Source organism: Antechinus flavipes, chromosome 3 (assembly GCF_016432865.1).
Source record: "Antechinus flavipes isolate AdamAnt ecotype Samford, QLD, Australia chromosome 3, AdamAnt_v2, whole genome shotgun sequence".
In the NCBI taxonomy this organism is placed as follows: domain Eukaryota; kingdom Metazoa; phylum Chordata; class Mammalia; order Dasyuromorphia; family Dasyuridae; genus Antechinus; species Antechinus flavipes.
The window spans coordinates 463673128-463699627 of NC_067400.1; positions in this window are offsets into that span (position 1 = coordinate 463673128).

Below are 26500 nucleotides of genomic sequence, written 5' to 3' on the forward strand. Positions count from 1 at the left end.
ACAAGAAATTAGACTTGTTCTGCTGGGCCTCAAAGGTCAGAAATAAGAAGAAAGAATAGAAATTTCAGGAAAGCATTCTTCACTTCAATGTAAGAAAAAACTTCCTAACACAGATATCCATAATTAGGATGAGCTATCTTGAAAGGTAGTGTGTTACCTTCACTTAATGTATACAAGAAAAAGCTAGATAGCATTTGTTAAAGATGTTATTGAAATGACTTTTTATTCTGGCAAGGGGTTCAACTGGAAATCTGCAGAGGACCCTTCTAACTCAGAAATTCTATGAAAAAGGGAAGAGCTGGAAAGAAAGTAGGTATAAAAAGAGATGAAAAAGAAATCTAAAATTATATTCAGAACACTGACTAAATGATTTCATACATTTTCTTCCCATAAGAATTTAATAAATTATTTTCACTCTTTGGCTTACAGATGAACTGGGATATTTGTACAGAGTTAGAGATTTCAAGCACCAAGGTTGATAATCACAAAATAGTAAAGAATTTCTTGATTAACATTATTGGTCATTAATCAATACATTCATTTGTCAACTAAATTACATTAATTTGGATTAAGAAAAGACCTTAGATGTGAATTAATCCAAATTTGGCCTTGCTACCATTTGGATATATGATCTTAGGAAAATTATTTTAGGCTTTTTCAGTCTCACTTTCTTTATATGTAAAATGTTTAAGTTTCATTGTAGTCAGGTTTCTTAACCTTTTTATATATCATAGCCCCTTCTGGTAATCCAATGAAACCTATCGACCTCTTTCAAAAATAGTGCTTTACAAAGAGCAAAACAAAATTCATAGGTTTGCAAAGGAAACAAGTTATATTGAAATATAGTTTTCAAAACACTTAAAAAAGAAGATTCACAAGAAAACATTATATATGGCAACAAGATTCTGTGATGATTAACTCTGATGGGGGTGACTCTTTTCATCAATGGGATGATTCAGGCTGATTCCAATAGACTTGTGATGGAGAGAGCCATCTGCATCCAGAAAAAGGTCTATGAGGACTAAATGTGGATCACAACATAGTTGTTTCACCTTTTTTTGTTGTTTGTTTTTTTTTCTTTCTCATTTTTCCCTTTTTCATCTGATTTTTCTTGTGCAGCATGGTAAATGTGAAAATATGTGTGAAAAAATTGCACATGTTTAATATATATTGGTTTACTTGTTGTCTAGAGGTGGGGTGGGGGAAAGGGAGGGAAAAGGATTTAGAATATGGAGGTTTTTTCAAGGGTGAATGTTGAAAACTATCTTTGTATATATTTTAAAAATTAAAACAATCTGCCTGAATAAAAACAACAACAAAGATTCAATTAAGTTCTTAACAAGTGAATAGCTTGGGGTAACTAGGTGTTACAATGGAAAGAGCTTGAGGTCAGAAGGACCTGTGTTCAAATCTGTCCTCTGACACTTGCCACTTAGTAGCTGTGTGACCATGGGAAAGTCATTTAAACCACATTGCCTCACCAAAAAAGGGAAGAATTTTGAAGAGATGCTTTTATAAGTATGCTTCTGTTTCTAAAAAGTAATAAGTAAAGTAAAAAGTAATAATAACAATGAATCAGATCATTATCAGAGGCAGGATGGTTGATCACAATTGCCTGATTGATCCATGAAATCTTAATATTTTTAAGTAAATATTAATACACCAATTATTCAAAATCTCCAAATTACAGGGAACAAAAAGTTTTCAAAATACAGAGACCTAACAGAAAAGAATAACATCATACAGGAACATGAATAACATGTATATCAACCCAGTTGTCCTATCTGCTATGGAAGTGAATTATATCATGGATGTTTTCAGTAAGCTTCCAAAGGATGAGTTTGCATCCAAAGATTTTAATTTGGCTACAAAAAAAAAAAACAATTATTTTAGTCATCTTGCAATAGTCCACAGAACATTAAGTGTAGAAGAGTAATAACAAGATAGTGACTCATTCCAGGACCATTTCTATCTAATTCCACCAACAATTAAAAAAAAAGATTTGAAGGAGATAATAAAAAAATGACAATGATTACATGAAATAAAAGCACTCTCAAAATGTTAATATTTAGCAGAAAATAAGTCAAAACTTAAGTTGGATTAAAATGAAAAGAGTAAAGAAGAAACATTACAATCTGCTCTGCCACTGTTCCATAGGAATCATGAAACTTTTCCATCTGACTTGGGGCTGAAACTTCTCTAATTAATTAGTGTTTTCTTCCCCATTAAAAGATGAACTTCTTGAAAGTAAGAACTATCTGATTTTTCTTTTTGTATGCCCATAGCTTTGCACATAGAAGCACTTAACAAATGTTTTATTCTTTCATTCAAAACCATTTGGGAACAAGAAGAAGAATATATCATCCCCAATATTGTGTTTACTACAAATATTTTCCTGAGTCTCACTGTTTAGCAAGACTTTAGAAAAAGGGTTTTCATCCCAATACTTATTCAATTACAAAAAAGCAATCATTCTATCCACCTGTGCAATAGTCCTGTGACCTTTAAACATAAGAGAATAACAGTAAGATAGCAATGTGCCTCATGATCCTTTCTATCTGGATTCCATCAGATATAAAATGGGAAGAATGGTAAGAATGCTGATGGTGATTTATACAGTCCTTTACAGTTACAAAGAGTTTTCTGGAATTATTTTTTTAACCTTCATAACAATGTATAAAGTAGCATGGGTATTATTATTCCTATTTTACAGGCAAGAAAACTGAGGTTGAAAGAAGTTAAGTAAGCTGTCCATCACAGGTCTAGAGTTAATACTCAGGTCATCTGACATTCAGCCCAGGGTTCTTTACCTTTTACTACCACATTATTTTTTCCTGTAATATTTAGTAAATTGTTATTGTTACTGTTGCTACTGCTGTTAATATTATATTTTATTTTTGAAAAGCTGGAAATTAAGTTAAGATTCTAAGCCATAACAATCATATCAGAAAACGCCAAAATTTTAGGGGGAGCACAGTGCTAGTATGGCTAGTGAATCTAAATGGGAGTCTTTTTTTACTCAGTGGAATTGAATGACGGTAATCATAAATTACTTGGGAAATGCCTTTTTTGTTGTTGTATCTACAGCCAGATTAATTTGGCCACCCTCTTCAGTCTTTCCCCCACCCCCAGTCTGTAGCCCCTCAGGCACACAACTAATTTCACTGTAATTTAAGCAGACTTCATTGTTTATTTAAGGAAAGTTAAGTGAAAGCACATATGTGGGTATGATCATCTTGCTCAGCTCCTGAGCCAAAAAAACGTGGACAGAAGTATTTTACCTGCACAAAAGGGAATTGTTAAGGCAGATGTGACTGGCAAGGACAATGCAATGAAATCAAGTCTTTGAAAGCCCTGTCACCTAATGTCAGTTCCATGAAGATAGTTAACATCTCAGGACCTCTCTCTATTCTTAGCTTGTCTTCAAAGACTATCAGGAGTCTTATCTCATAGGAGAGATCACATTCTTGCCCATTTCCCCTTGATTCAAAGTCTCTCTTTGAATGGGAGTTGCACTTGCAGAATAAATAGAGATTAAGTCCAAATTATTCTGTGCTTGTTCCTAGTGATACATGCAGAAATTTTGCCTGTACATAAGTCCTATTAATAGATGACTGTAAATAATCATCAAAAAATCAAAATTGTGATAATGGTAAATATTTTATTTTAAAGTTTACAAAGAGCTTTATAGCCATCACCACACTGGAGCCTCACAATACTTCTTTGAAGCAGACACAATAGCTTTTATTAAGTCCATTTTACAGATGTGGAAAGTAAGGCTCAGAAAGATCACATGACTTGTGCAAGATCACATTGATATTTATTGTCTGCCCCATCTACTGAGTTCTCCTAATTCCATTTTTGGCACTGTAAATAACAATGCCTTATTTCTACAGACCTTGCCATTTGTATGCCTTAAGCACAGATGCCAGAGCACATGCTTCAGGGTCCTGAGCTGGGGCACTCTCTGAGACCCTCACAAGATTCCCTGCCCACCCAGAATCCTGCCTGCTTTGAAAAACAAAGCCTTGAACCAGAGGGAGGAGTAGTTCAGTGCACATTCCTAGGATTTAGAAGTGACGCCTATTACTACGGATGGAGTCCTGGCAGACTTTTTTCATTGTCTGCATTGTTCAGAGCCGAAAAGGGCCCCCAAAGAGTCTCTTTCACTGACAAACAAACGGCAGCTGGTGCTATTTCCCTTTAAATCAGTGTTTGGGTCTGGAGCCGTCCATGTAATCTCTCCAACAGCTCAACTTTACCAGAACAAAAGGCGTGACAAAAAATTAGGTGTGTGCCAAAATGTTCTGAAGTGGGAAGGTGTGAGAAATTTCCTGGCCCACCCCCCTTTGCCCCCAGCACTCCTCCCGGGCCCACACCACTCCTTTCCCATGGGGGGCTATGTTAGAGTAAATCATCAGCTTTGTTTGTCAATGAACAAACGAGGGATTGTTCACCCTGCTCAGGTTCTTTGTAGAAGATTGAATTCTCTACCTTCTCTGGTGGGCAAGGCTTTTTTAGCACAGGATCAAATAAGCAACTGGGGAAACAGCAAGAAATCACTGATGTGGGTACATATTGGTATCAACACAGACACATGTCTGGTACTTGTTCTGGAAGGTCAAAGGCAGGTGTCTTATTTCCCTTTCCACAAATGGTTATATTAACTGGAAACACCATGATATAGCATCTAAATGCTGGGATTATAATTGGGAAGCCCTGGGTTCGAATCCCAACCCTTAATAGCTCTGTGAGTCTCTAGCCTCAGGTAAGTACTGAGATAGATAATAAGTAATAATTTGATTTCTACATCAGGGCTGCCTAGCAGTGGTAAATTCAGAACTTTTTGATATATTGAGCTTATCCTTAATTAGCTAATGGGGTTACCTTGAAGATAACATATGAAAATAATCTTTCTGTACATGTCATCTGAGTTTATATTCAAGCCTTACAATCTAATGTAAATTGCACGAGAGGAGGAAAACTCTTTCTTGTTTGGTTTTAGTTATCCAGAATCAAGCACATAATAGGAACTATTAAATGTTTGTGACTGAATCAAATAATGCTATTGGCTTTCTCATTTACATAAAATAAAACCAATATTTTGACACCTGCACATGAATGGTAGTGTCTTAATAGAGGAAGCCATTTCATCAAAACATTTGTTACATCCCAAGATCCTCTTATTTTAGTGATCCAGCATATTTAATTAATTGCTAAAAGAAGAACTCATATCTTTGTCAATGCCAGCTAAATGAGAAATGTAGTGACACAGCAAGACCAAATAAATTCCTCTATACTGTCCTTGTCCCACACATAGCATTAAAGACTGTTTATGTACCATCAAGATGAGGAAGAACTGAAAAAAGGGGGAAATTAAGTTAATCCTCTGGATGTTTGCAAAGATGCAGATGTTTGGCATTGGGCAGTCAGAACATCTGGATGTTTGACTAGATTTCCCCCCTTTCCATCTGGTTGTGTTATTCTGGCTTTGGCCACAAACAGTCAAAGATAAAGGTTGTTAAGACAAGATGTTCAAGACAAGGCAAAGGGACACCTGGATAAGGCCCTGAGAGAACTTCACCATACTTTGCCAGACTAACACTGTCTTGTCTTCTTAAACAACTTTTTTAAATTCAATAGGAAGATGGGAAGGAGAAGAAATGTTTTGACTCAAATCAAGCAATCTGATTAGAAACATTTGCTGGAAAGATAGAACCTCTGAGTAACTCCAAATTTTATCTCCTTTCATCAGCCTTTGTATTCACACATGTTCACTAATGGAAGGATAGGCAATAGTCTGCTTATAAGCATGTCATTGATTCAACAAGTATTCACAAAGCTTCTGCTATGTACAAGATAGTCTGACAGGTGTTGATTTTAATGCTAATTGATATTGCTGTTGTTTGTTCTGTTTATTTTGTTCCAGAAGATTATAAATTCAGAAAGGGAAGAGATTTTTCCTTTATATCTCTATTATTTCCAGGATATAGCAATGCACCTGGTACTTAGTAGGTATTAAAGAAAGTCTTGTTCAGTTGAATTGAATTCTACTTTTTTGTTTGGTGGAAAGTTGTTTAAGACAGTTGTCATAATTTTAAAAACTTTAATCAAGAAATATGTAAATGAGAGTTATTTGTGTGATGAGAGTTGTGCTTCATATTAATTTATCCTATTTAACTTCCTTCTCACATTAGTGGTTCTCTTATCAGTGAAGTTTTATTAACATCTTTCCCCTAAAAACAGGGACATTGATACATTGTTGGTGGAACTGTGAATATATCCAGCCATTCTGGAGAGCAATTTGGAACTATGCTCAAAAAGTTATCGAACTGTGCATACCCTTTGACCCAGCAGTGTTACTATTGGGCTTATATCCCAAAGAGATCTTAAAGAAGGGAAAGGAAAGGGACCTGTATGTGCAAGAATGTTTGTGGTAGCCCTTTTTGTAGTGGCCAGAAACTGGAAACTGAGTAGATGCCCATCAATTGAAGAATGGCTGAATAAACTGTGGTATATGAATAATATGGAATATTATTGTTCGGTAAGAAACGACCAACAGGATGATTTCAGAAAGGCCTGGAAAGACTTACATGAACTGATGCTGAGTAAAATGAGCAGGGCCAGAAGATCATTATATACTTCAACAACAATACTATATAATGACCAATTCTGATGGACCTGGCCATCTTAAGCAATAAGATGAACCAAATCAGTTCTAATGGAGCAGTAATGAACTGAATCAGCTACACCCAGTGAAAGAACTCTGGAGATGACTAAGAACCATTACATCAAATTCCCAATCCCTATATTTTTTCCTAGCTGCATTTTTGATTTCCTTCACAGGCTAACTCTACAATATTTCAGAGTCCAATTCTTTTTGTACAGCAAAATAATGGTTTGGACATGTATACTTATTTTGTATTTAATTTGTACTCTAATATATTTAACATGTATTGGTCATCCTGCTATCTAGGGGAGGGGGTGGGGGGAAGGAGGGGAAAAATTGGAACAAAAGCTTTGGCAATTATCAATGCTGTAAAATTACCCATGCATATAACTTGTAAATAAAAAGATATTGAAAAAAACATCTTTCCATGAGCAGAACCAGGATCATTATATACCTCAACAATGATATTGTATGAGGATGTATTCTGATGGAAGTGGATTTCTTCCACAAAGAGATCTAACTCAGTTTCAATTGATCAAGGATGGACAGAAGCAGCTACACCCAAAGAAAGAACACTGGAAAATGAATGTAAACTGCTTGCATTTTTGTTTTTCTTCCTGGATTATTTATACCTTCTGAATCCAATCTTCCCTGTGCAACAAGAGAACTGTTTGGTTCTGCACACATCTATTGTATCTAAGATATACTGTAACCTATTTAACATGTAAAGGACTGCTTGCCATCTGGGGGAGGGGGTGGAAGAAGGAAGGGGAAAAATCGGAACAAAAGTGAGTGCAAGGGATAATGTTGTAAAAAATTACCCTGGCATGGGTTGTGTCAATAAAAAGTTATTTTTAAAAAAACATATTTCCCCTATTGTTTATTCTTATAATTCCAAAATGCTTTTCAGTTTTGTTCTTTGTTCTCTCCTACACCTTACAATGACCCTGGGGTGGAGTGAGAATTAGTCATTGTCAAATCCCATTGCAGTGAGTTGCCGGTGCTTCTGCACATTCTTGGATGGACTGCAGTTTGCCTGTACAATCAGTTCAACAGGTCAAGACTCTCCAATTTCTTCTCTGTTCAACCTTCCTCCAATGAAGAAGGCCACAACCTGGATATAAGACCTGTAACTGTCACTTACTACATGGATAACTTTGGACAGATATTTCTTCTCAATTTCCTCAGCCTAGAAACTGGGTCTCAGTTTCTTCATATATAAAATGAGAACTAAATAGTCTCTAAGATTCCTTTCAACTTTTAATAATCCCTCCCTGCTCTTCATTTAGTAATTTTTTAAATTACTAAATGAAATAATAAGGTTTCATGCTACAATTGTATTATCATCCCCAATTGTATGAATGAGGAAACTGAGAAATCAAAAGACAGGTTTGGACAGAAATGGATGGTGATTTAGTAATAATTCTTAGAGACTTGCCAAAAAATAAGAGATGTCAAGTTACGTGTCTTGATTCATAGCTACTGGGTCCACAAACAGAATTGGAATATGCATCTTCCTGACTTTGAGATGAGCAATCTATTCAGTATCATACTAGCTCACATTATGAATACTGTTTTAAATTATGTAAACTTTTTATGTTCTATGGAGATCTGCCTCCTATTCATTCTATCTTCTTGTTTTTATTCAGTCATTTTCATTGCACATGACTCTCCATGACCCCATTTGGAATTTTCTTGGCAAAGATACTAGAGTGTCTCTTCTCTAACTCATTTCACAGATGAGGAAACTGAGATGCTCAGGAACACACAGCTAGTAAGCATCTGAGGCTAGATTTGAACTCAGGAAGATAAGTCTTTCAGGTTCCAAGCCCAGCACTCTATTCACTATACCAGCTAAGTGTTCCATTCACTCTATTTTACAGAACAAAATTATTCTATTTTATTATTCTATTAATTATTCTATTTTATTTACTATGAAGTCAACTGATTTAAAACTAATATGCTGATAAACCTATTGTCTTTTTCACTGTACTGATATTTTTTAAAGTGCAAGAATATAAATGAGTCTACTCTTGCCTCATACTCTGTTGCAGGTTGAGTTTATATAACTAAAATTCCATCTAGAAGAGAATGAACCAAAGTTCATTTTTATTCTCATTCCTGGATAGAACACTTACCAATAGTTGCCTAATCCAATGGGGCTCCCAGTCACAGCCAGCTCTGGAGAGCAGATAGAGTTACTCTATCTCTAAAACCCCAAAGGAAGCCTCCACATTATTTCTAGTGGACAAAAGAACATGAAATATATTAAGCACAGACCGGCACATAATAAGGTTTCATCTCACAATTGTATTGTCATTCCCAATTGTATGGATGAGGAAACTGAGGCATCAAAAGACAGGTTTGGACAGGAATGGATGGGCAATCAAAGACTTGATGCAGCTATCTTTTCTGTGCTTTAATTTAGTTCTGCCTTCAGTGCTTTTGAATCAGAAAACTCATTTTAAAGCACAATTCAGGTCAATTCTGCTGAGTATTTCATGAACCACTAAGGTCATGTTTATTCAAGCTCACACTTTACTAACTCTTCATGTGCAATGTTTACAACTTCCAAAGATTGCCCTGGCAGTTATTAATGCTACACAAACCCCAAACCATCTAAATTGGTTAATCTGGACAAAATGCAGGGGTAGCACCAAGCAATGTGAGGCACGCTGTTTCTAGTCTCACTCGAATGTAATGCACCACTAATGTCAACTTAGATTTGTCAGCCGTCTTCACAGGCCCAAGAGTAATTATAGTCAACAGCAAGGCTGAGCACAGCCAAGGAGGCAATACAACAGGAAATTGTGGGGAAATTTAAAAAACAAAAACAAAACCAAACAGTCCTTTCAATTAAAAAAAAGTTTCACAAGAAAAAAAAAAAGGCATGAAGGGAAAAAATATGAAATATAGGCAGTGTTTGTGTACTTCAGGGATTTCATTAACCAATTCTCTTTGAGGTTACAGGGGCCAGTCCTATCTTGGGCTTACACCAGAATTTGTATGAGACATTACTGCATTCTCTTCCCTCAGAAGAGCACACAAGACAATCATCAGACTATTTTTAGTTGCACAGTTAATGATCTGTTGATGCCCATACTTTGCACTCTGTCACAACAACTGAGGCCTACAGCTGAAGCACAGCTGGCCGCTCATTCCCCTTGCCCTGTAATTTAGCCTAACAGCTTTAGGGACAAGAGGAAATGGCAGAGTGCCCTGGAGCCCCCACAGACGCTTCAAAAATTAGTTTCTTACTATACTGTATATATACACACACATAAGTATTTTAGGCAAACAGAGTAGGCAGGCCAGGCACAGATGTGCATGAAGCACTAGTTTCCATGTGTGTGCAAAAAAAAAAAAAATAGTAACTTGCCTTAAAGAGGTAAGAGGGAGATGTGTATGAATGCAGTAAGTGTGGGTGCTTGTGTGAGGTGGGAGAGATAAGGTTTTATGTCCTCTGAGTTCTGAGACCTCTGGTTCACCTACAGAATAGGGAGAGCATCAGAGGCAAACTACGCTGAGACACCAAGTCAGCAGTGTCCAAACCCTTCCATGAATGACCTAAGGCATCTAACAGCTCAATGTATTGCATGAGGGAAATACAGACCTACAGGGAAATCTACTCAGGTAACAAACCTTCCCAGAAGAGAAGTCTTCCCTACCTGACTTTCATTCTCCTTCCTGACAGCACAATAGTCTCTACAATAGAAAGAGCCCCTTAGAAAGACCACCCCCAGAAGACTGAGTTACATTTGCCTTTAGAGGTTAACCATGTGATAAAGGGAAGCTAATGGCCCTCTAAGGGTTATTAGTGATAGCTATTGCCTTCGTTTTCCACAGATCAATTGTCCTGCCTTCTTAACTGTGATAATAGTGATCTTATGTCACATTATTGTCCTTCACATTGTCTCTCAGATTTCAACAAACTGAGTTCTTCTGGTCCCCTCATCTTTGAAATCTACTTTCTACTTTCATAACAATACATTCAAACAAGCGATCCTCAATAGATGTGTCTGTATATCAATATGTATATATGTACATATACATATATATAATGTGTGTGTGCATGTATATTAAAAGAAAATGTTTCATTGCTGCTTTTTTTGTCCTCATCAGAGAAAGATGCTGTGTATAAAGAAGTAATGAATTAACCCAAAGAAAATGCAAAATACTAAAAACTGGAGAAGTTATTCTAAATGTTCAAATGGGCAATTTATATCTGACCTGTGGCAGAGTATTCCAAGCTCATATTGGTCTAATTAGCCACAATAGAATATATTGTAATTCTAACATTATGATGTCATTTTGTTCTTCAAAAACAAAGGACAACAATCACTATATTTATATAAATAGATACATACCCAAATATGTATAAAATATTATAAAATGCATAAAGATTTTTGTAATTAGACAAATAGATGTGTAGATAAATAAATAGAAGATAGATTAGATGGCAATTAGTCACATGCAACATTACACAAATAAGGATCAATATAATGTTTTCAAGGATCTAGTTGCCAAGACTTAATACCAATAATGCTCTCCCCAGACTTACTACAAAAAAATAAAAAATGTAGAGGAATGAAAACATGAACATTGTGAACCAGTCTCCATCATGGCCTTTGAGGAGAACAGCATTATTTCTGAATTCATTCAGTGATGAGCTAGAAAGTCATGTGACTTTATCATAAAAATGCCTTTTTGAGCATTAGCTCCCTGGGCTCCTGGAAGAGCCCATTTATTTTACAAATGAATAATGGATCATGTGATCTCAATCTTAAGAACAGGAACTGTTAAAAAAATGAATTTTGTGGGCCTCTGATCTATTCGAATTCTGCCAAAATGTCTGAGAGGTGATTGTTTTAGCACATCTGATTCAGCCACAATTAGAAGGAACTGAAACCTTCCTAAAAGGGGTTGTTCTCATTATCATTTCCACCCAACTGGGTGTGGAAAAGAGAAAGTTAATATGATTGATTTCTCCAATAATACTATATTGGAACTAGAGGACAATGTCAATCATTCTCAAATTAGTCAATCTAAAAAAATGGCTGTAAAGAAAATTTGAAGTCACAACACTAACTCACAATGATTTCTTCTAAAAGTTTTATTTTTATTTTTAATGTCCTAAGTCACTTTCTTCACCTTCCACCTCAAAGATGCATAAGATTTTAACAAGTAAAAATGTGGAAATGAAGGATATCATTTCAGAAGAAACAAAGGCAGAGAGGTGGGATATTGCCTCGTCTCGAGGGAAAGACAAGTATCCAGAAGGTAAGGGGTGCTCACTCTGCACTATTTTTAGTGGTAGCTCCCTTCCTTCATTCAATTCAGAAGTGAGAGAGGAAAAGGTTTCAAGTACTTGGGATAAAGCAAAAACAAAAGAACTTCTACTTTTTAAAGAGTGAATATTTTTCTAGAGAGATTGGAGATGGGGAAACAACATGAACAGAGAAATAAGACATAATTTAATGAAAGGAAGAGCACCAATGCTTTAGGGAAGGGGAAGGAGCAAATCATCAAGGGCTTCAGAAAGTTGGTGAGAGAGATGAGATGAAAAGGGTCTGCCATAGTAGGCTTCCATTTTTAGGAGTGAAGGAGAGGAAACCTTGTGTCATAACATGGAGACAGTAGATAGAAATGCTGAATATTTACTTTTAACTATCTTGCACCAAAAGTCTCTTTGGATACTGTGCTTAAGAGGAACCAAAAAGTCATTCATATCCCCCTCTCCCTCCCTTCCTAGACACACCAACTGCCAGGTAAAGTAAGCAGAAAAGATTCCCTCTGCCAACAGCAGAAGTTCATTTAGCCAAGTTTCTGCTGCCAGCGGGTGTTTCATTCACACCCAATCCAGAGAATGGGGAGGTGGGTTCCTAGTGCATTCCACTTTAGGTGTCAATGATGTGGGTGGAAGGAACATTTCCTCTGGAGGTGAGTGTGCCAGTAATAACTCAAAGTAGAACTGTAACTCAACACAATAATTCTCATTTCCCTTTTTTATACCAACTCTTTTCTCTAAACAGATTTTTCTCTACTAACAGCCAACATGTTTGGAAAGCACCATATCTATATATTATCTTATTTGATTCTCACAAGGGTCCTGGAAGGTAGGTGCCATCATTTTTCCCATTTTACTTCATAATAACTCATATTCAGAAAGGCTGATTTGCTTAGGGTCACAGACAGCTATTAAGTGTCTAAGGCTGAATATGAACTCAGGCCTTCCTGTCTCTCCTGGGCCATCCCACTACTTCCTACCTAGTTTCTGATCATGTACCATATATTCCCATCTCAATAGTGTAACTTGTGCTATTTCTCCTAACATTGAAATCCATTCATTTTTTTCAATTGCATTTTTTCACAATCCTATATGTTAAGAGCCAGCTAAAACTCTACCTCTTCTTGGGAAGCTTTTCCTTTTTGGCTTAGTGGGAAGCAATCTCTCACTTTTCTGAGTGAGAAATGGAAAAGGCAATATGGTGATTGATTTATTGAATGATTAAACAAATGAAATTATTTTTTAAAAAGTTTTACTATGACAATAACTATGCTAAGCAGTGAATGCTGACATAGAAGTATTAAATGAATTAGAAGACTATGAATGGATTCTTGGCTCTTCCACTTACTACCTATGTGAGATTGAACAAGTAACTTTATTTTTCTGAATTGCAGTTCCTTCTGGCTCTCAGTTTTTGAATTTGAGACCATCTAGAGCACTATTTTAATAATTGACATCAATTTTTTTGTATTGTGACATAAATAAGATTTGTGGATTGTTTTGTTGGTGCAGGAAAATCCTAGGATGAAAATTCCCTCCATAGATACAGAAAGCTGGAGAATTATTTTTAAAAGGGTTATAAGCATTTTGTAAAATTATAAAATATTAAAATGGGCACTTTGAAAAGGTCATATTCTCAACTGAGATATATTTTTAAATGTGAAAATAGAACTGTGTACTATTGAAATATTAAGGTATTCGAGATTAGATGATTTTCCCAGAATCTCTCAGCTAGTATCAGAGGCAGAATTTTTCTGACAGAATATAACCTTGAAGAATCTTTATCTTGTCTCTCTTCTTACATTTGTATTTGTGGTCCTCTCCCTTAACAATGCAAATTCCTTTCTAATAGTAATCCTTACTTGTACACCGCCCCCCCTCTCCCCCCACTCAGCTGCTTGAACAGTGCCTAGCACATAGTAAGTGCTTCATAATTATTTGATAAGACAGCTAGATAGCTCAGTAGATTGAATACTGGGCAAGAAGTCAAAAAAAAATTTAGTGCAAATCTGGCCTCAGAAACTTACTAGCTATATGATTCTAGACATGTCATTTAACCCTGTTTACCTCAGTTTCTTCATCTATAAAATGAACAGGAAAGGAAATGGCAAACCATTTTAATATCTTTGTCCCCAAAAAATCCCAAATGGGTTCACAAAGAGTCAGACACAACTAATAAACTAGACAAGTGCAATGGATTAAACAGATAGACATATTTATGTGAACCATAGCACATGAAAGGAAGAATGAAGTGAATTTTTTGGAAACATAGATAGAAGGAGGATAATAGATAGTTTTAAATGCATAAGTGAGAAGTGTATGAAGAGCAGATAGTAATTTGATAACTGTGGAGAGAGTTTGCAGAACCTGGGAATCTAATTCAGAAGTTATTACAATAGTACAGGTAAGAGGTGATAAAGAATGGGACAAAGCTAGGGTTATGAAAATAGAGAGAAAAATCAAATACAAATCTTTTTCTGGGCAACTAGAAGGTTTGGTTGCTAGAAAAGTGGGTCTGGAATCAGGAAGTCCTGAATTCAAATCCAGCCTCAGACACTTACTAGTTGTGTGACCCTGGGCAAGTGACTTAATCTTATTTGCCTTATTTGCCTCATTTTCCTCCTTTGTAAAATGAACTGGAAAGGAAAGTGGCAAGTCACTCCAGTATCTTGACAAGAAAAGTGCAGATAAGGTGATGAAGAGTCAAACATGACTAAAAAATGACCCACCAATAAAAATATATTATCACCTAGTTCACATCACCCCATATTCCAAACAGGAGTAGAATTAGATGTATTATCTAGTGCTCTTCTATATAATCCAGTTACTTCTCATTGTTGCTGAGCAAAATAATACAACTGCAAAATTTTAGTATAGAAAAGAAAATTAGAGGTCCATGAGGTTTTTAAAAATATATTCTGATCATTGTACTTCAGTGGTGTTGGTTTCCTTTTAAATCTTATTTTTGCATTTAAAAACATCATTATTCCAAATAGTCCATGAGCTTCTCCAGATTGTTAAATTAACATTAATTAACAAGGTTAAGAAGCCCTGTTCTAGTAAATGGACATAAAAAAAGAGTGCTTCCTAGGAAACAATACATCCTACAGTTATGATAATCCACTAAGAGTTTTGAGGCTTCTCTATAACACGACACATTGACATCACAAAAATTAATCTGTGTGCCTTGTAGAAAAAGAATATTTTGATATCAAAATATATGCATTTTTAAAAAGTAATATTAAAAGGTGGCCTCTTTTGTTTACATCTGCTTCCTACTTTTTCCATTGAGTAGAATCTCTAGTTCAAAGAGCAACTAACTAGGTAGTATGGTAGAGAAAATCTGCATTTGGATTCAGTAAATCCTGAATCAATCAATTGCTAGCTATCTATGTGTTCCTGAGTGATTTATTTATCTTCTCTAAAGCTCAGTTTCCTTATTTGTAAGAAGGAGATCATAATAGCACTTGTTCCACAGAATTATTGTGAGGACCAAATGAGATAAGAAAAGCACTTAATTATCAGAAGGTATTTCTTATATTGGGATAAAATTTACCTCCCTTCAACTTTCACACATTTTTTTTTTGGTTGTATCTCTTGCTACCAGAACAAACAAGAAAATAAGCTTAGCTTCTCATTGACTGTCTTTTCAAAATTTTTAATATAGTAATCTTCCCCACATCTCTCCTCTCCCTTCTAGTATACAGCACATGTGCAGCAAAGAACCCACTATTATGAGATCCCTAATCTAAGCAAAACAGAAGACAATACAAATATTAGTTACAAACTCTGTAAACATGATTAGATTTCTAAGGACCCGACATCCCAGACTTTGCATTTCTTCCTTTCCAAGTAGGAAAAAAGAAGTTGGGGTTGCCCCAGGCTGAAGATTTTACTTCAGAAGATCCTGAAAGAAGTCTTTAGGGGAAACTTGAAGGTCAAGGATTTCAAATTTTGATCAGAGGAAATAGAAACAGCACCTCAGGCAGAGAAGGATTCCCTGGAGGAAAATCACAGGGATGGAATCAGAAAAGGGAAAGAAAGGTTATGGCAAGGTGAGGGGGAGCACCCTAAAGATACTGAATCAATATTTGCAAGTATCTAAGTATGTTATAGTGAGCAGGTTTTACTATTATTTTAAAACAATAATATTAACAATTCATAGTTTTACTTTGTAATACTTTTAATCAGAAAGTTTTAGCAATGGATTTTGTAGTGATTCTGGCCAACAGGTGATGCTTTATAAGAAAGTTCTTAGACATTTCCAATATACTGAAAAAAAAGAAAAAGCAACAATTATTTTTTAACAATTATTCTGAATTTTGATGAATTTATTATTTTGCCTCTGAAAAAATTAAAGTTGTCTTGTTTAAAATAAGTCGAGTTTTGCAGATGAAAATCTGCAAAAGAGAAAGTCCTTTTCCCTCTTCTAAAGGGAAGTAATTATGAGAAAGGACGAGTACACATTTTTTTAACAAGCATCAAGTACCTACTATGTCCCAGATTCTATGCTAAGCACTATATAACTTTTTAAAGAGCATTTTAGACTCAAAATATCTCTAAGAGGTAAGTGTCCCATTTTACTATCCCCATTTTACAGATGTGGAAACTGAGGTGGGCAGAGGTTAAATTACTTGTCCAGGTTCAGAAAGTTAGTAAGAGTCTGAGACTAGACTTGAATTAGGGACTAATCTGACTGTAATCCCAGAGCTCTATCTTCTGTCATATAGCAGCTTCATTACCATGAAAAGAAAGCTATTACAAGGCTTAGAAACAGGGGTACTTTCCTTTTGCTCTATTCTGAATAATTTGTATTTCTTTCATGCTTAGGGCCAAGCCCAAGGTCTGCTCTGAAGCTATTGAAATGTAACTCTGACAAGTTTGTAGGAAATATATCAAAATGCTCTGATGGCTACAAACCGGCTCCCTTTTTGAGTTTAGAGGGAAGTTATAATTACTAACAGAGATGAAATACTTCTTAAGAGGAGGTGTCTTTACATGTTCCTGGGAGGTGTCATTGGAAAAGCAATACAATATCCTATACATGCAGCAAAATCTCACTTAACTGAAATGTTGGAGAAAGGGAACACTGGTTAATTTCATTTTCTGGTAAACCGAAGGTTTATGTGAAATCCTTTGCTGCTGAAAATCTTTCCACAAAGGGCCAAGATCCTTTCCTACCTTGTTTTACTCTGTATGTAAGCATATAATTTAATATTTTATCTGATGTTGGAGGACATGAATTCTCATTGTACAGTAGTACAGACAATGAAGGGTACAGTAACTGAGGATAAAACTTAGGACATGCTGTCAAAAACTGGTTGTTTTTAAGAGATCCATGATAGCAATATATTTTCTTAATATTTACATTTCTCTCCCAAATGAAGAGGAGGATAAGAGAGAAAATCTTAGTTCCTTAAGGGTCCTAGTGACTTGGGTTTGGGTTGAAAGAGATTTTGTGGCAGTGCAATTTTTTTCTATTAGTGTGTTGTACTTGCCTCAAAATTATGCTAGTAGAATAGAGACCTAAACTACTATTTTCTTTTTTTTCTTAATAGTTAAGAAACTATTTTTCCAATTACATGTAAAGATCATTTTCAACATTCATCTTTGTAAGATTTTGAGTTCCAAATTTTTCTTCCTTCCTCCCTATCTTTCCCCTCCCTGAGACAGCAAGCAATGTAAGTTATACTGGTACAATCATTTCATTACAAACATATTTCCATGATAGTCATGTTGTAAAAGAGAGATCTGAACAAAAGGGAAAAACCATGAGAAAAAAAATAAATAGTGAAAATAGTATACTTTGATCCACATGCAATCTCCTTAGATCTTTCTCTGGATGCAGATGGCATTCCCTTCCAAGTTTATTGGAATTGTCTTGGATCACTGTATTGCTGAGAAGAACTAAGTCTATTATAGTTGATCATCACACATTGGTGCTGTTACTATGTACAATGATCTCCTGGTCTGCTCACTTTACTCAGCATCAGTTCATGTAAGTCTTACCAGGCTTTTCTGAAATCAGCCTTCTCATCCTTTCTTTACAGAAAAATAATATTCTATTATGTTAATATTCCATAACTTATTTAGCCATTCCCCAGCTGATGGGCATAAACTCAGTTTCCAATTTTTTGCCACCACAAAAGGAGCTGTTACAAATATTTTTGTACTTGTGGGTCCTTATCTCTTTTGTTTACCCAGTTGTGATACTTCTGGATCAATGGTTATGCAGAGTTTTATAGCATTTTGGATATGTGAAACACTACTTTACTATGATCCAAGGAAGAAACTGGGACTTTTCTTCTGCTTCAAAACTAGGGCATTTGTATGGAGCCTGAATTTCCTATAAAGAAAATTTAATAATTTGGCATATTCCAACTCTGTGTATTTTATCATTCAGGATTCTCCTTCCAGGCATTTTTGAACAATCAATCAATAAACATGTATTAACTATTTCTAAGTACTGGGGCTACAAAAAGAAAAAAAAGTTAAACACAAATATATAAAAATAAGAGTCATTCCCCATCAATAAATTGGCAAAAATATGAATAATCAGTTTTCAGAGGAAATAAAAACCCAAACTAACAATAATTAAATGCTCTAAATAATTAACAAGAGGGGAAAGGTTAAAACAACTTTGAAGTTCTGGTTGTACTGCACTCTTCAGATTGGCAAAGTTGTCAAAAAAAGAAAATGACAAATGTAGGAATTGTGGGAAAATAGATACAGTAACTCACTCTTAGTGGAATTGTAAACTGCCCTAGACATTCTGGAAAGCAATTTGGAACTATGTCCAAAAAACTGTTAAATTTTGTATAAACTATTTGACTCAAAAGTACCACTGCTAGATATGTATACGAAAGAGGCCAAGGAAAGACTATAAGGAAACATATTAAAAACAACTACCACCACAACAAAAATCTTCCAGCAACAACTTAGAGGAGTCATTTTTTGTGGGAGCAAGTGGGGGAGAGATCCATCAATTGGGGAATGGCTGAAAAAAGTATGGCATATGATTATAATAAATTATTATTTTGCTGTAAAAAATGATGAAGGGGATAGTTTTAGAGAAACCTGGGACAACTATATGAGTGAACACAGAATGGAATGAGTAGAGCAAGGAAGATAATTTATGCAATAATAATGTTGTAAAGATAAACAATATTGAAAGACTTGAGATCTCTTTTCAATGCAATAACCACTCACAATTCTAGAGGATTCATGATGAAGGTGAGACAAAAAGTGGATTTTGATATATTAAACTTTTTAAAAATATTAATCCCTTAAAAAGACAAAGAAAGGGAGTAAAAAGGCCTTACAGATCATATCTTCTGGTGTGGGACTCAAAATGTAAACAATTATGCACATACTATGCATATATACATGCACATAAATGCATACATATATTATGTGAATTTATGGTACTCTTGGAAGGAAATGGAGGCAAAAGAGAATTTTTGGTAAAGTCCCACTAAAGAAAATAGGATTTGAGAATAATCTTGAAAGGAACCAGGAAAACTAGGAGGTAAAACTGAGGCAGGAAAGCATTCCAGATTTGAGGGACAGCCAATAAAAAGACAAAGACAAAGACAAATAGATTTCTGTATAAGGAATAGCCAGTAGGACAATGTTGCTATGTCACCGAGTATGTAGAGAGTCATAAAGGATGGAAAGATAGAAGGGAATAGATTCTGAAAGGCTAAGAAAACCAAATAAAAGAGCTTATATTTGATCCTAAAGGTAATAAGAAGACACTAGAATTTAATGAATGGCTAAACTTTAGGACAATTGATTTGGCAACCTAATACCTGCGTGATTTGGGGGAAATAATTTAACTTCCCTGGGCCTCAGTTTCCCATATATAAATGGAAGGGATGGGAAGTATGACTTCTAAGTTACTTCTAAGCCTAGATTTATGAACCTATGAACTAAATCCTGGATCCTAAGAGATCATACTTCTATACAGTCCTTCTCTCTCTAGTTCTGTTGTTTTTTTATCCTTTCTGTTTAAAAAAAAAAAAAAGTGTCCCATCTTGGGAGGAAAGGAACAAACTAGTTTAAGCCTCCATCAATTCTTGCCTTGAATATCATAGTAGTTTCTTAACTGTTCCTCCTAAATCAAGATTTACCTTCTCCAATCCATTTTTCATACTGCATAACCACACTACTCAAAAATCTTCAGTGTTTTTTTTTTCATAACTAGGATATTACACAAAATCTTTAATCTAGCTTTTCAGCCCATTCATTAGCAGTCTTCTGTCCAATCTTTCAGGCTTATTTCATATCATTCATCTTCATTCCATTTCAACAAAACTGACCCACTTCTTTTTCCAAATCATGATAGTCTATCTACTACCTCCATGCTTTTTGCATAAACTAACTTCAATGCCTGCAGTTCTCTATCTCTTCTCTTTAACTTCTAAAAATACCTCACTTCTTTCAAACCACACCTCATATACCCTATCTTTCAGGGGACCTTTCCTTTACTTCTACCACTATCACACCCAACATCACATGCTCTCTTAGTCTTAAAACATTGTGTTTGCAAACTGTATTTATTTATGTGTTCTCATGTTGAATGCCTTCAGTAAAATATAAACTCCTCAGGAGTACAGACTACCTTGGGGTTTTTTGTTTTTGTATTCCTGGCACTTAGCACAGTTTTTCACACATTCTGAATAATTAATAATGTTTATTGAATTGATTTGAATTAGAAGATAGGTGGAAGAATAAATAGAGCATTGGACTCAGGAGTCAACAATCCTAAATCCTGCCTTGCTATCTGTGTGACTCTGGATAAGTCACTTAACTCCTCTTAACCTAGATTAGCAGTCTTCTGTCCAATCTTTCAGGCTTATTTCATATCATTCATCATCATTATAAAATGGTGATACCGTGTTTCCCCAATAATAAGACCTATCCCGAAAATAAGCCCTCCCTTTACTGTGTAAGATTCTTCTAAAATAAGCCCTCCCCCGAAAATAAGCCCTATTGAGATTGCTACTGTGCTACACGCTACATTACGGTACCCTCTGTATGCACTGTTCCCCCTCCCCCCCCAGATGAATCGCACGCTGCGCTCCGAGCTGCATCCAATCAGAGCTGCAGCAGTGAGCATGTCATCCTGTTCTTCCCCAGTGATTTGCTTGCTGGCGCCATTGAGAGCAGTGCCACGGAGGAGAGCTGAGGCAGGACAACATAAAAACCCAGTATATAAGCGGGAGTGGGGGGCATGATGGAGGATAAAAGGGGCATGATGGAGGATAAAAGAAGAACTCAGGGGGCATGATGGAGGATAAAAGAAGAACTCAGGGGGCATCATGGAGGATAAAAGAAGAACTCAGCCAGCATTCACCACGCTAAAGAAATGAAGAACTTCCTTAGAGAGAAGAATAGATTCAAGTAATGATTCCTGCAGGAATGACTGCCTATCTCCACACCCTTGATATTGCAATAAACAAGCCATTCAAGGACCATTTGCGCATAGAAGTCAATGACTACATTGAAAATAGAATGGAAAGAAATCAGCGTGGAAACTTTGTGAAGCCCTGTCTGCAAGAAGTCGTGACTTGGGTGAAGAAGTCATGGGATAAAATGACTGACAGCTGTGTCACCAAGGCACTACAAGCAGGTTACCTGGACAAAACACGTTCATTTAAAGAGAGCTATATTGCTGGACATGACAGATTGGGTCCACTTCTTCTGAAGGAAATAGAGGCGCAAGACATCCAGGATGGAATTCAGGGTATGGACACTTATGATGATGTTGTTGAAGAAGATGACATGATCATTATTGAATAAAGGTACTTTTTTTTGTTCACATTTACTTGTTTATTAAAATTGTTGTCAATGTTCATTAAAATAAGCCCTCTCCTGAAAATAAGCCCTCTGGTGTTTTTCTGTCCAAAAAAATAATAAGACAATGTCTTATTATTGGGGAAACATGGTAAGAATATCATCTATGCTGTAAGGATCCAATAGGATAGCATATAAAGTGTTGTGTAACCTGGAAACACTATATAAAGATTAGTTACTATAATTTATTCCCCTGTCTCCTCGATCTACCACCTATCCTGTGTTTTACCTTTTACAACCAAATTTCTGAAATGAATGATCCACTACCTTTTCTTTTTTTGATTATTCATTTCTTCCTTATAGATTGACATCTATTTTCTGTCCCCACTTTACTATAATTTCCTCTTCAAGGATCCACAATAATATTATTTTTGAGAAATTTTTATCTCCTCACTGATATATATCCACAGACTTTGACCAAATTTGAGTAGCCCCTTCATTTTTTAAATTCTTCCTATCTTTAAGTATAGAAATACTATTATGTCATTTTGTTTCTTCTATTTTCTCATCACATCTCTCCTGTTTCTTTCACTTTTCCTTTTTTTTTTTTTTACTCCAATTAACTATAAGTGTTCTCCAAAGCTCACTGGTATGCTCTTCTCTCTCAAAAATCTTCCTCAATAAAGTTACATATTATCAAATCTTCAACTATTACTTCTAGGTAGCTCACACCTAATAATATCTCTATTCCTTATGTTATACCTCAAGCCCCACATTAATCATTTCCATTTAGCTCTACTACCCTCTTCTAAACTCAACATATGTAAAATCATATAACTTGTTCCCAATTCCCTCTCTCCTTCCTTCCCTCCCTCTGTCTCTTCATCTCTCTGTCTCTATCTCTCTTTGTCACATATATAAACACACATACATATGCACAAAGCTGGCTTCTCTGCTTGATTATCTTTTTCTTCTCATTTTAGCAGTCTCAAAAAGTTGGAATAATCTTTGATTCAGCCCCCTTTTTTCTTCCAGTCTTTGTATCCAGTCATGGAATCACAATTTTCAGAGATGGAAGAAACTTCAATAGTCATTGAGTTTGCTTCTTTGGGGATCATAATTTTTACCTCCTCCTCTAAGAGTTACTTAGACTGTCTCCTGGATTTCAGGACACCAAAAGTCCTGTTTGTTTGTTTGTTTCCCCTTATCTTGTTAAATCTCCATACCACTTACAGGACTCCACTTTAAAGTGGGTCTTTAATTCCCTTTTATTTTGTCTTCCTCTATTGAAATGGAAGTTCCTTGAGGGTTAGTACTGGGTTATTTGTATTGTATTCCCGTTATTTACTATAGCTCTGGTCATATAGCCTATCCTTAATAAAAATGTCTCACTAATTTCTATCTATCCTTCTATCCACCTATCCATTTATCTATCTCTATCTAGACATCTCAAACTGAATGTCAAATAGTCATCTTAAACTCATCAAGTCCAAAACTGAATCCATTATCTTCCTCCTCTCCCCAAACCCAATTCTTTTCTTAATTTTCCTATTATTCTCCAGAACACACAATTGTTCCGTCATCCAGACTTTCATAGTAGGTGCCATTCTTAACTTCCTGATCTCTCCTACCCCCCACATCCAATCTATAACCAAGAATAGTCAATTCTGTCTTACTATCTCTTGTATGCACTCCCTTCTTTCTTGTGATGTTAGCACCACATGAATCCAGGTCTTCACTACCTCATACCTAAACTAACAATAGCCTTCTGGTTGATTTCTCTGCCTCACATATTTCCCCACTTCAGTCCATGCACCATTCAGCCATCAAATTGATTTTCTAAAATGTAAGCCTATGTTCCACCCCCTATTCAATAAACTACAGTGGCTCCTTATTAGCATAAGGATCAAATAAATTCTCTGTTTAGTTTTTTTTATTATTATTTTTAATACACATTGCTTTAAGAATTATGTTGGGAGGGAAAAATCAGAACAAAGGGAAAAACCATAGTAGAGAAAAAACAATATGTTTCGCTCTTAAAGCCTTTCATCACCTGTCCTCCTTCTATCATTTTAATATTCTCACACCTTAACCCCCACTCCCATATTCTATAACCCAATGATTGTACTCCTGCTCTTTCTCAATAAAGACATTATATCTCTCAGATCCTGGAATTTTTACTTGTTCTCCCCAATGTCAATAATTCTCTTCTTCATCTCTATTCTTTATCTTCCCTGGCTACCTTGAAGTCTCAGGTAAAAATTTTCTATAAGAAACCTTTCCTCATTCTCCTTAATATTAGTGTCTTCCCTTTGTTGATTTTATTTATCATGTGTAAATCTTATTTTACATTGTTATTTGTATGTTGTCTTTCCAATTAGACTTGGTTCCTTGAAATATAGGGCAGTTTCTGCTTTTGTTCATTTTTTTAAAATCATTGGAGTTTAGCACAGTGCTTGGCACATAGTATATGCTTAATAAATTCTGGTTGATTGATGAGATAGTTATCTACCAAGCCCAAGCAACATGTGAAAAAACAATATTCAAAATTAGCCATGAATTCCTAGGTATTCTTTTTTCATAAAATCTCTCCCTTTCTTTCTATTTCAACTGTCATCATTATTTCATGGCTATATTATTACAATAGATTTCTAATTCATCTCTTTGTACAAAAGTCTTCTATACCTTATAAACTGGAGAAACCTTTGAAGTCATAATATAATAATCTAACTTATACCAGAAAAGTTTGATGGGGACTGCTTTAAAATGGCAGAGTAGTTTACTTTTAATCCTAATGGCCATGCAGAGCTGATAAAGTTTATGGAGTAGGAGAATGACAATGAGATCTGAAATTTAGGAAATTTACTTGAGCAGCTGCATGGAGAATGGATTAGGAGATAGAGAGAGACTTGAGGCAGAATTACCGATCAATAGGCTATTATAATAGTAAATAGAAAGAAGAGGACAGATGTGAGACATATTGTACAGGTAGAAATAGCAAGATTTGGCAGCTGATTGAATATGTGGAGTAAATAGAAGAGAAGATGACCTTGAGTTTGCAAATCTGGATTACTGGAAGCATGGTGGTGCCTTCAACAGAAATATACAAGTTTAAAAGAGATGTAGTTTGAGCACTAATTGGATATGGCAATAATTTGGTACATAATCAGATGTCACCTCTTAATTTAATTGTAATGCCCATGTAAGCTTCATTCCTTCATTGATATGGTGAGTTACTTGAAAATAACATCTATAAAAATTACCCATGCATATAACTTGTAAATAAAAAGTTATTTAAAAAAAGAAAATAACATTCATAGTTTAAAAGTATTATATGCCTCATCACACTTAGAATAGCACTAAGTTTCTATTCAGTGTTCAAAAACACTGTTAATTATTTATTTAGTTTGATCTAAATTCAATTTAACAAACATGTAATACGTTCATCAGTTGGAAAGACTGTAACATGTATCATACTGGAATCCCTAGAACATCAGAGGCAGTTTGTTCTTCTCATTCCAGAACACACAGTTCCCTGAGCCTTTCTCTTTTCTAGTTACTTTCCCCCATTTCCCTTGCCTAAATGCAAATTCATTCATCTCTACAAAATAACAGGATGTTTCCTTCAGATCACCCCGTGAGCCCACCCCTTCATCATGTTTCCCACACCAAAGATCATACTACAATTTTAAATGTCAAGAAAGTTGGACTGAGGTTCAAAAAGGAGGACTATAGGAAAATTTTCAGAAGAGCTAGTCAGACAAGACAGGAAACTGTTAACACAAGCTTTAAAAGTAAATTTGCTATGGAATTTTCAACATCAGAAAGTGCCAAGATCAAAACCCAACATCAAGGACATAGGAGGTAACAGGTGTGAGAAGAATACTTCCTAGAATATGCAGTATCTCCATGCCTGGAAAACCTTTCCTTGAGGCCAAATAGGGGTTTCTCTCCAGCCAAGAATTTGTTTTGACCATGTCTGAAGACAAGAGTTATCTGTACTTGCAAATTGTTCCATTGGGGTTTGGGTTTGAAATGAAAGACAGCCTCATCTCTCTGTTTCATGATTCATTATATGACTTTGCCAGAAAATAATCTTAAACATGGCTTACAATCATGCCATTGATAAGTTTTGAATCCTAAAATCTGCTTCCCTGGCACATCTCTGAAGCCTTCTCCCCAAACTCCGCATCATTAAGCCTATATATTTGAAAAATTCTCCATTCCAGATACATGAATCTAAATTCCCAGAGCTACTAAACAATCAGATTTCCTCAACCTATGGTCTGGATCTATAGTAAGTAATATTTTGTGAACAAACAAGACACCATGGAATAATGAACCTTACAGAGAAGCCTTGTCTTTCTCTAGAATGCAGTAGGGGAAACCCAAACTGATCTTCAGATTAGATCCATAACAGCTTCAAAAACAAGCAGAGACAGAACACTGAGTAAACAATGCACCCCTCCATCTGGTACATCTTACCTCTTAGTGAAACCTGACAAAGGTCTTAATTTATCTTCCTATATTTAGAAATAAATGAATTTATGAGCAGTCTCCTCCATGAGACCTTTTATGATGCTACCAGTTGTTTGTGTTTTCTACTTTACTTTATACTTTGTATTTATTTAATCTTGAACACACTGTTTGAACACCAGGAGAATAAAAAATCTTTGAAATCAAGAAATGTTTGTGTATTTTTTTGTCTTTGCATCCTTTGTGTCAAGCATATGTGTTTAATATCT